This window comes from Protopterus annectens, chromosome 7.part0 (assembly GCF_019279795.1).
Source record: "Protopterus annectens isolate FY-2018-M chromosome 7.part0, PAN1.0, whole genome shotgun sequence".
In the NCBI taxonomy this organism is placed as follows: Eukaryota; Metazoa; Chordata; order Ceratodontiformes; family Protopteridae; genus Protopterus; species Protopterus annectens.
Genome location: NC_056739.1, coordinates 1201650239 through 1201662897, shown reverse-complemented (window position 1 = coordinate 1201662897; position 12659 = coordinate 1201650239). Strand labels below are relative to the sequence as shown.

Genomic DNA, 12659 nt, shown 5'->3' with positions numbered 1-12659 from the left:
GTCTTAGTGCCACATACTCAGCTAGGTGCAGGGGAGGGTTGTGCAATGGTCCGTCTCCACAGGATATCCTCTTGCTTCCAAAAGAGCCAGTCTGTCCATGTATCTCTGCTCCTCCTCCGGAGCAAATGTAGTTGACTTCTTGGTCTACACCAGGGAGATTGCAATATCCATTGTGCTCCTGATTGTACACAGTCCCCTTTATTCCACTCCCCAAATGACTGTCTCCTCCAGTGTCAGAGCTCCAAACTGAACCCCAGCCACCTGGCTTGCAGTAAGGGCTTCATCCATCTACACCACAGAGCCAGGTAGGGAGTATAAGGCTTCATCCCTCTACACCACAGTGCCAGGTAGGGAATATAGAGCTTCATCCATCTACACCACAGAGCCAGGTAGGTAGTAAATGGCTTCATCCTACTACACCACAGAGCCAAGCAGGAAATATAGGGCTTCATCCCACTACACCACAGAGCCATGTAGAGAATATAGGGCTTCCTCCCTCTACACCACAGGAGTATAGGGCTTCATCCCCTATACAACAGAGCCAGGTAGAGAGTATATGACTCCATCCCACTACACCACAAAGCCATGTAGAGAGTGTACAGTTAAAGAGAAAGCAGGAAAAGTAGAATATGTTACCTTGTACCTTGGGGTTGTTAATGTGTTACTTGGATGAAAACTATCCCTAGCCATCAAGTATCTATAGTCAAAGGTATTGCAGGATATGGGATAGCTTCATGTTATGGTCAGGTATTAGTCTGGAGCTGAGAGTATTAAATCATCCTCATAAACCAGTGTAGGTTGTGTTACCTCACTATATGTTTCATTTGTACAAGTTATAACAACACATTCAGTGAAAGCACTGAGTACAAAAAGGGCTTATTTAGTCAAAGTATGCATACTTGAGGGGTATAGTAGCTTACAAATTAAAACATACATAAAAACATAGCAAAATGTAAAAAAAAACAATGATTAATCATTAATAACCAAGGTACAGCAAAGCAATTAAAATGTCAAGTGAAACAATTGGCTCTTAAGGGACCTCCTAAAGCTACTGAAAGTTGTTGCCTGTTGAACCTGCCTAGGCAGTAAGTTCCAAAGGTGCTGGACCTGATGGGAAATGAATAAGCCCAGACTACTCTGGCTTCACCTTCAGAACCACGAGACACCCCTGATTAGCACAGAGGAGTGCATGAGAGAGACTGTATGACACCGGTAAAGCGTAATCCATGTTATGTAAGTGTAGATAAATGAGGACCACAAATTTTTGGGTCATTGAGATGAATGGGGCCACAAACCTCTGGCTGATGGTTAGAGTATCACAGAGGACATATAAATCTATAGCAAGCACTGACTACAAGATAAATGTTTCACTGTACTGCACCAGCCTATAGCCAAAGGCTAGTAGAAGGTGGGGAATGACTTTTGAAGACAGTAATTTTCTTGTGCAAAAGATGTTTTGGATGCACTATGTATGCACTCCTCAGAACACAACTCAGATAAGGATCATCCTTCCCCATTAGGTATCACTAAAGCATCGTGTTAATGTCTGTGGCAGTTCCCTTCTCACCCTCCTCATTGTAAAAATAAAATGAAATATGTCGGCTATAGTACTCTGTCCCACCTGCTGTGCCTCAGTAATCATGTCGCTAGAAGCAACACAATAAGCAGAGCCCCCTCCATAGTGATTTATGTATAGGTATAATTATAAGTGGTGATAATGCCTAGGGCAGATTCCTCTCCCACCTCCCTTCCCATGCCTATGGTAGATTCCTCTCCCACCTCTATTCCTATGGCTAGGGTAGATTCCTCTCCCATCTCCCTTCCCATGCCTATGGTAGATTCCTCTCCCACCTCTATTCCTATGGCTAGGGTAGATTCCTCTCCCACCTCCCTTCCCATGGCTATGATAGATTCTTCTCCCACCTCTCTTCCTTCCCATGCCTATGGTAGACTCCTCTCCCACCTCCCTTCCCATGGCTATGATAGATTCTTCTCCCACCTCTCTTCCTTCCCATGCCTATGGTAGACTCCTCTCCCACCTCCCTTCCCATGGCTATGATAGATTCTTCTCCCACCTCTCTTCCTTCCCATGCCTAGGGTAGATTCCTCTCCTACCTCCCTTCCCATGACTATGATAGATTCTTCTCCCACCTCTCTTCCTTCCCATGCCTATGGTAGACTCCTCTCTCACCTCCCTTCCCATGGCTATGATAGATTCTTCTCCCACTTCTCTTCCCATGCCTAGGGTAGATTCCTCTCCTACCTCCCTTTCCATGGCTATGATAGATTCTTCTCCCACCTCTCTTCCTTCCCATGCCTAGGGTAGATTCCTCTCCCACCTCCCTTCCCATGGCTATGATAGATTCTTCTCCCACCTCTCTTCCTTCCCATGTCTAGGGTAGATTCCTCTCCCACCTCCCTTCCCATGGCTATGATAGATTCTTCTCCCACCTCTCTTCCTTCCCATTCCTAGGGTAGATTCCTCTCCCACCTCCCTTCCCATGGCTATGATAGATTCTTCTCCCACCTCTCTTCCTTCCCATGTCTAGGGTAGATTCCTCTCCCACCTCCCTTCCCATGGCTATGATAGATTCTTCTCCCACCTCTCTTCCTTCCCATGCCTAGGGTAGATTCCTCTCCCACCTCCCTTCCCATGCTTACAATAGATTCTTCTCCCACTTCTCCTCCCATGCCTAGCATAGATTCTTCTCCTACCTCCCTTCACATGCCTAGGGTAGATTCCTCTCCTACCTCCCTTCCCTTGCCTAGGGTATATCTTTCTCCCACCTCCCCGATTCCAGCTCATCTGTAAATAACAAGTTATTTCAAAGACATCTCTATCCATTGTGAGTTTTAAGCATAAAATAAATATATTTTTGCCTGGAGGAGCAGCCTCCTCTGTCCTGCCACTGTTAGTAAATAAATACATTCATGTCCCGGAACCCAGCTCCTTGCATTTGAGCTTGTTATGTCTAGCAGAATGTGCTTCCAGCACTATGCTAAATCATTTGATTGGGTTGCACCTGAATGTACTATATAATTTACTACAGCTTAACATGCTCTAAAATTAAGCAGCTCATGGATGAGCTGCAGGTGCAGTGCATTTAAGTACTGTTTACATTCTGTAGGGTTGGCATGTTTACATACCTGGCATAAATGTTGCACATGCATACAGAGACCTGACAGTGGTTGAACACTAGGTTCATAGGTTCATAGGTTGGTACTAGGCTATTGGCCCTAGGGCCTATATAAGCCTAGCCAAAAAGGTTCCCTGGCTTTTGCTACCCAAGAAAATTATTTTCCTGTGCCCCTGTCGAGCAGAGTCACAGAAGTGATCCCCAGGGTGAATTTCCTATCTCCCATCCAATCATCAAGATTTTTCTTGAAGAGTGCTAATGAGGAGCTTTATTTTGATATACATAGGTAGTTTGCTCCAGAGTATGGGAAGTCTCTGGGACAGGAATCTATCCCTCCAGCATGTTCTGTTTATTGTTGTGACAAGGTTTAGGTCCCTAGAACCTGTAGCTCGGAGGGATTGGGATTTCTTTAAGTGGAGCATGTCCAACAGCTCTCGGTTTGACATAGCTTTGTATGTTAGACAGAGATCGCCTCTGAGTAGGCGATATGTGACAGAGTAAAGCTGGAGTTTTTTGAGACGGTCTGCGTAGGGCATCTGTTTGAGGCTGGTAATCCTCTTTGTGAGGTATTTCTGTGGCCATTCCAGTTGTTGTAGATGTCTTGTGAGGTACATACCAAAAGGGGTGCTGTATTCTATAATGGGTCTAATGAGTGACGAGTACAGGGGAACAATGACCTCTTTTTTCCTGGATGAGAAACCTTTTGTGATGAGGTGTGCCATCAAAGGAGAGACTGCTGTCCACTTGTGTCCCAAGGTCTCTTATCACACTTTCAGTGTTAAGTAGACTACCGCCTATGTGGTAGTTCATGGGTATAGAGTTTTTACCAAAAGGGATGACAATGCACTTTTTGACATTGAGCTTGAGGCCATGGCTTTGACACCAGGCATCTGTTTCAGTGAGGCCCTTTTGTAGGATGTCCACATCGTTAGAAGTTTAGATTATGGCTCCTAGTTTGCAGTCATCTGCAAACTTTGTTAGCCAAAGATCTTCTGTGTTAGCCTGTACTTCAGAGAAGTAGATACCAAACAGGAGAGGACCCAGGACTGAACCCTGTGGTACTCCACTTGTCACTGGTCTGAAGTCGGATTTGGAGTTTGCTACTTTCACAGTGTGGGTTCTGTCAGTGAGCCAGTTGGCAACCCATCTTGTGACATAGGGATTTATACCTAGTTTAGTGAGTTTATCTATAATTCCAGAGTGGGGGATGGTGTTGCAAGCCTTGGTGAGATCTAGATAGGCTGTGTGAACCACCTTACCCTCATCTACAGCTTTGGTGACCACTTCAAAGAAGTCTATCAGGTTTAGAAGACATAATCTGCCTTTTACAAACCCAAACTGGGTGGGGTCCAGAGTTTGGAGATTACCAATGTCATTGTTTATAAGTTCCATGATGATACGTTCCATAGCCTTGCAGACCAAGCTCATCAGGCTAATGGGGCGGTAGTTCCCGAGGTCCATGGTGGCTCCCCCTTTGTGGAGTGGGATGACCGTAGCTGTGCCCCATTCAGTGGGTACAAATCCTAAGGTAAGGCTATCACTGAACATGGTACTTAGGTGGGGTGCCAGTTCATTCTGTAGTTCATGGGATGTTGTCAGGTCCCATGGATGCTGTGTTCTTGGCTTTGGAAAGTGTGGTTTTTACCTGTGCAGCCATGATTACAGTAACTTTGCATTCTTCCAATATAGAGATGGGCCCTTTAGGGGGTGAGAGGGGGGTTAAGTTAGCACTGAACCTATCTGCCAGGATGTTGGCAGTATCAGTTGGCTCTGTATATTTAGTGCCATTGTGCTGTAACTCAGAGCAGATCTGAGTGTTGCCATTGAGATTCTTGACATAGCTATAGAATGCTTTGTGGTTGTCTTTAGAATCAGTGGCAATTTTGTTTTCATAACTAGCTTTTGAGGATTTTATAAGGGCTCTCAGCTTCTTACTGAGGCTGACCAGGGAGTTCCTCCAATCATGGGAATTTACTCTTTTTTGCAACAGTTTCTTTCTTCTGTTGTAGAGTTTGTTTATGGCAGGAGACCACCAGATTGGCTTCCTTTTTTGGAAGATAGCATCTTGGTTCTGTTAGGGATTGCATGATCCATGCACTCATGTAAGTGTTTATAAAGTGCATTTGTGTAGGATTCAGCAGTCGTACCTCTATTGTCTGTCTGCATGGGTGTCATGAAGTTTGCCACTTCTGTCTTAAGAAGCATGAAGTTGTCTTTGGAGAAATTTTTTACGGTGGCTTCCATAATGGTGGGTGGGAGCAGGATGTGGATGTCTAGGGTGATTAGCTTGTGGTCGGATCTGACCAATGAGGAACTGACCTCTGATATGGAATACCGGTTGCCCATGTTGGTAATGACCAGGTCTAGGATATTGCTGCCCCTGGTGGGGGTGTGGATAAGTTGATCCAAGGCGTTGGAATTTATGAATTCCAGAAAACGTTGAGCAAAAGAGTTGGTACATCAGTAGTTTTCCCATTTAATGGTGGGGTAGTTGAAATCACCCATTATTAGGGTGTTAGGTTGTACCCTAATATTTTCCAGTGTATCAAGAAATGAGGAGTGGAAATCCTGGGGTATGGTGGGGGATCTGGAGCAAGCTACAATTTGGATTGTGGTCTTGCCCAGAGTTAGTTACACTTGGATAATCTTTGATGCATTATACTGAGCAACTGGCCTGGAGGTGTGGATATCCTATCCTTAATGAATATGGACACGCCTCCGCCTTTAGTGTTTCGGTCCAGGTTAGGTGGCCAAAAGGTGTCGATGTCAATGTTCTCCATTTTAAGGAGTGCCTCGAGTGAGTGCATTTTGAGGTTTAGACTTCTAGCATTGAGTAGCATTACCCTCAGATTTTGCTTGCTTGTACCTGTTACAGTGGTGAATTTGCCATTTGAACCTTGCCTAAAAAAGGCACTATAGGGGTGGCAAGAGCCTTGGCCAGTATCCCCTTAGAATGACACCAGAAGCTTAGCCAATTGTTGAAGTCAATCATTTTATCCTTGTACTGTGGTATCATTCTGGGTGATGGCAGGATGCTAGTCAGGGCTAGGGTCATACCTGCCTGGGCTACAAGATCGGACAGCTCCTCCATGTCTCTTTTCATGTAGTCCAGGGAGGAATGTCTCAGGTCATTCACACCAACATGGACAATGACAGGGTCATATTTGTACTTGTTGTGGAGTGACCTGAGTGCGTGCGTTATGTGGCAGATCTTGGCAGCCGACAGGCAGCTGACAGTAACTTTCTTCTTGTTTATCCAAAAACAAACTGGAAACCGACCACCACAATAAATGGATAAGAATGTTTAATATAGAAAGATAAGCGCTTTCACGTGTACCAAGACACGCTTCTTCAGATCCTTACAACTAACAACTTTGAACTCAAATATATATAAGCATTTCTAAGGCAATCAATTCAATTAATCCAATTTAAGACATATACTTAAAAAATCATTCAATTAAAAGAAACAATGCAGTAATAAGTATTGCTGCTTGCATCTAAATGGAAAAGTTAAAAAAGTTATTGAGGCAACAACAAGAATTTGTAGTGGAATATAAATCCAACAAAGCTCTTATATGTTCATATCTATAAATATAAATTCTGAAAACTTTACATCAAATATTTCCTGTAAATGTGCAATTATATGTGCAAAAATGCTAATATTAACTAAATACTTTAGTACCAAAGTCTATAAAACAGTATGGTATTACTACACTTATTCAAAACTTATCATATATTAAATATGCATTAAATAAATCATGAATTATCAATTATTATGAAGACATGAAATATATATATAAATCTATATGTGTGACTCACATGGTGCTGAACATCAGGACCATGAGAGCACTATAAATAGCAATACAGCCAAGTATAAAAAGCATATGAATAGAAACAACTTAATCCCATATGCAAAGTAAAAATCTGGGTCATTAGGAGTATATAAACCATTGAAATAAACAACATAAACAACAACATAAAACATTTTTTTTTATATCTAAATATGTATATATATATATATATATATATATATATATATATATATGTATATAAATATATATATATATAAAAATATATAAATATGTATATTCTTAAACAAATATATAAAAATATGAATATATGAAAATATATAAAAATAACAATAAATCAAAGTGCATCCAACAAATATGTCCTAGCAAAACATGTAAAACATAGTAACATATCCGGAATAAAACTATACTCATGTCAACAATATATGAAATGCTTGCCAGAAGTCTGTGCATAAAATATCTAGATAGTGTAAAGACTTTAGTATATATGTGCACTCAATCTCTAAAATCAGCTATTACTAAAAACTCACTTGGCACTACATCCTTTTAAAGGAGCCCTAATGCTGACATATTGATTCAGACCTGGTTCATAATGCGCTTTGAGTTTCAAAATCCAGGAAAGTTCCACTAATTCTAAATCATTAAAATTGTCTCCATCTCTTGAATTCGGTGAAACTGTTTGTAAGACTCTAAATACAAATGAATGTGTTGAGTTGTTAGAGATGTGTTTGGCCAAGGCATTCTTGGTATCACACTTTTTAACATCTAGAGCATGTTCCAACACCCTCTCTCTCAAGGTTCTAGTAGTCATTCCTACATAGAACGCTGTACACCTCTGACAAGTAGCCAAATAAACAAGGTTCTTGCTTTCACATGTGGCAGTATGATGGGGTTCAAACCTATAGTTCAAAACTGAATGCTCAAATTCTTGAACTATAGTAATCAAAGTGCATATACTGCACTTATTACAAGGGAAGGTACCTGTTCTTATGTTTCTGTTGATACTTGTGTTCTTACTAATAGTATTCGATTCTATACACAAAAGCCTGCTGAGATTCTTACTATTGTGAAATGTATACGATGGTATGGAGCCCACCAATGCTGCTAACCGTTGATCAGTCAAGAGAATATGCCAATTACTAGAAATGATGTCTTTGATGTGATGAATATCACTAGTATATCTGAGATTGATTCTCACTCTAGAATTATCAAAGAGCTTCTTGCCATGATGTTCAGACATTCTAGTACAATCTCCAATATTGGAAGTCTGCTCATTGTGTAAAATCTGGTTCTTAATCTTCCTAACCTTATCTGCATCATAGCCTCTACTCAAAAAGCATTGTTCTAGAAAATTACTCTGTTTGTTGAGTTCATCACTGTTGTGACATAACCTCTTGATTCTGATAAATTGGCTCTTAATTATGCTGTCAAACACATACCTGGGGTGCATGCTGTTGAATTGAAGTAAAGTGTTTCTCCAACATTCCTTCCTAAAAATGGTTGTCTCAATCTTCTGATTTATATTCTTGTATAACCTCACATCTAAAAAATCTATACTGTGTGAGGCATGATTTATTGTGAAATTCAGGAAATCAGTGGTAGATTCTAACTGCTCTATGAAGGTAAGAAGTTCCACTGTACTACCATGCCAAAATAAAAGAACATCATCCACAAATCGTTTATAAAGGCTAATTTTCTTAAAGCTATTGTGTGTAAATAAAAACATCTGCTCCCAATACAACATCACTAAATTCGCGTAAGTATTGGCGCAGGGGGTGCCCATGGCTACCCCCCACTGCTGCAGATATAGTTGGTCCCTAAATTTGAAAACATTATTAGTCAAGACAAGTTCCATAATGGCACATAGTAGTCCCTCTTCACTAGTGTTAAACATCTGACTCTTATTTATAATATTCCTTAGAGCTTCTAGTCCAAAATTATTGGGTATGGCAGTGAACAAGTTTTTTACATCCATGGTCACAAAAAGTAGTTCATCCATATTAGCATAGGAATAGTTGCTTAGACACTCAAGCAACTCATAAGTATCCTTTAAAATGGATGTTGCCTCACTAACCAAAGGACTAAGTTTTTTCTCTAGAAAGACTGACAACGTTTCAGTGACCCAGCCCTGTCCCACTACTATAGGTCTCATAGGTGGTGGGAATAAGCCTTTATGTATTTTCGGCAGACCTTTAATGTACGGTGTGTGGGGTTTTTCAATGAAGAAATATTGATATAAATCATAATCTATCTGCCTGCACATCAAGTATTCATAAAGCTCTTGATGTACTTTATAAATGATTTTGGTGAGTTCTAATTGACTAATAGGTTTGTAAGTAGTGGTTTCATTCAAAAGTGCAAGCATCGCATCTACATATATATTGGTGTCTAGTAGAACTATCGCTCCACCCTTATCTGCTGATTTAATCACCAGATCATTATTTCGTTTTAGAGAATAAATCCTGTCCCATTCAGTAGTGTATGTATTAAAAAACAATGGATTGTGTTTAAAATCATAATAATATTTGTACAAGTCATCTTCACAGATTTTCAGAAAACATTCAGCTACAGGTGTTAAAGCAGGCGTAAATGTACTCTTTTTTTTCTAAAGCAAACATTAGTAGTACTGTCGGAGACATCATTCGAACTCTTCTTGTTGTTAAATAGCAGTTTCAAGGATACATTGCGTAAAAAAAGTCTCAAGTCCTTCAAAATTTTAGACACATTGCTGATTTGAGCAGGTATATAGTTCAAACCTTTGTTCAACAGCTCACAATCCATAGGTGTTAAATTGTACCTGGATAGATTAACTATTAGGTTGCTCCATTCCTCCATCGACCTCTCCGACCCTGTTGTTCTCCCGATAGCTTCCTCTTGAACCTGTCTCTGCTGTCGGACCTCCCTCTCGTTCCATGTTGGCTCTGTACTGGAAGGGGTAAAAAACGTTCAATGTGGGTCTGTGCTACCTTCGGTTTAGCTCCAGTGTTGCGTGGTAAAGCTAGCTGGTTGGGCGGTGGCGTACAGTCAGAATCTGTTGTGGGAGTAACGGAGACTCTCGCTGATGACATCATCACCCCTAGAGCTGCAGGCAATTCATTTAAGCAGTAGTGTCACTTTGACTTGTTGTTGAAGCAGGTGCTTCAGTGCTAAAAACATCAGCGTTAGCATTGGTTACAAACCCAGCATCCCTGACATTCCTGTTCTTCGGCCATATGAAGACTTGGCTATTTGTAAAATCAAAGTAGTCTCGTTGAAGTTTACGCATTTTAGTTTGCTGCAATCTCTCCCCATAAGAGCAAGTTTGATTTAATAGGGACTCTATACGTTGCATGTACATTGCCCCTTTAAATTTATCGTTTAGAGTACTGTATAAGGCTTCAGCTTTAGTGCCCAGTTCTTTCTCTATGGGAGAAAAATAGTCCAACAATAGCTTGATATAATTGTAGCTTAATTCTAGGTTCAACTGCTGCCACCTCTTCAACAAGTCAGGATGGCTGTCGCCATAGGTGGGCATGCAGAGAACCCTCATCCCTCTCGGGACTATTTTAAAGTGCAAACATGCTTCTAAATGTCTTCTTTGCCAAGTAAACCTCTGTAGCTTGTATAACATATTCTCTAGTTCTTTCATACTCACATTAAATTCATGTAAATTGTCATTGTTAGTAATGTCAATGTTTGAATCAGTGACAAATAACTCCATAGCAAGAAAAGGATTGTCTCGTATGTCCATAACAGTTTCCCACTTCCTCCTCTGGTCTGCTTTCTCCGGTACAAAATCGAGCTCTATCGAAGAGTTATCCATCGTGTGGCTTAGGCGACTCCAAACAAAAAGGATATATCCAAAAACACACAGTCGCTGTAGCCCAAAGGTCTGCTCCAGAAACAAGCAAAGCAGATATCCAAAAACAAACTGGAAACCGACCACCACAATAAATGGATAAGAATGTTTAATATAGAAAGATAAGCGCTTTCACGTGTACCAAGACACGCTTCTTCAGATCCTTACAACTAACAACTTTGAACTCAAATATATATAAGCATTTCTAAGGCAATCAATTCAATTAATCCAATTTAAGACATATACTTAAAAAATCATTCAATTAAAAGAAACAATGCAGTAATAAGTATTGCTGCTTGCATCTAAATGGAAAAGTTAAAAAAGTTATTGAGGCAACAACAAGAATTTGTAGTGGAATATAAATCCAACAAAGCTCTTATATGTTCATATCTATAAATATAAATTCTGAAAACTTTACATCAAATATTTCCTGTAAATGTGCAATTATATGTGCAAAAATGCTAATATTAACTAAATACTTTAGTACCAAAGTCTATAAAACAGTATGATATTACTACACTTATTCAAAACTTATCATATATTAAATATGCATTAAATAAATCATGAATTATCAATTATTATGAAGACATGAAATATATATATAAATCTATATGTGTGACTCACATGGTGCTGAACATCAGGACCATGAGAGCACTATAAATAGCAATACAGCCAAGTATAAAAAGCATATGAATAGAAACAACTTAATCCCATATGCAAAGTAAAAATCTGGGTCATTAGGAGTATATAAACCATTGAAATAAACAACATAAAAAACAACATAAATTTTTTTTATATCTAAATATATATATATATATATATATATATATATATATATATATATAAATATATAAATATGTATATTCTTAAACAAATATATAAAAATATGAATATATGAAAATATATAAAAATAACAATAAATCAAAGTGCATCCAACAAATATGTCCTAGCAAAACATGTAAAACATAGTAACATATCCGGAATAAAACTATACTCATGTCAACAATATATGAAATGCTTGCCAGAAGTCTGTGCATAAAATATCTAGATAGTGTAAAGACTTTAGTATATATGTGCACTCAATCTCTAAAATCAGCTATTACTAAAAAATCACTTGGCACTATGTCCTTTTAGAGGAGCCCTAATGCTGACATATTGATTCAGACCTGGTTCATAATGCGCTTTGAGTTTAAAAATCCAGGAAAGTTCCACTAATTCTAAATCATTAAAATTGTCTCCATCTCTTGAATTCGGTAAAACTGTTTGTAAGACTCTAAATACAAATGAATGTGTTGAGTTGTTAGAGATGTGTTTGGCCAAGGCATTCTTGGTATCACACTTTTTAACATCTAGAGCGTGTTCCAACACCCTCTTTTCTTCTTGTTTAGCCTGGTGAGTGGAACATCAGTGTACCTGACTATAGAGTCGCCTATGACTAGAGTGTTGGCCTTTCAGTTATACAGGACAGTGGAGAAAAAACAAATGAAAATTCAAAAGGTGATATATATACACATATATATATATATATATATATATATATATATATATATATATATATATATATATATATATAGACTAAAATGATCAATATGTCCAGTGCAGAGTACACTACAGCTTTGTGCTTTTAATAACCAGGATTATGGTTTAACATGGCAGGGGGAAACTGGAAAATGTTCATAAGATTGTGCTGTGCTATTCTGTACTGTATGGTGTACATCCTTTATGTCTCATTGCATTATTCTGTACTCAAGGATGACAGCACTGAGGATTAAGGCTATGAGCTGTTAACGAGCTACTTCCTACAGTCCAGGGTTTGACTCCCTCAATGTCCATTTGCCTACTATTTGAATCTGAGCAAGTCACTTAACTAAGCAC

General features: G+C 39.3%; 1 protein-coding gene across 4 annotated transcripts in view; it reads left to right on the top strand.

The window, feature by feature from the left end:
* The window catches only part of AP3B2 (adaptor related protein complex 3 subunit beta 2), a 905004-nt gene that overhangs the window by 380586 nt on the left and 511759 nt on the right, over positions 1-12659 (top strand). The gene's annotated exons all lie outside the window — the stretch shown is intronic.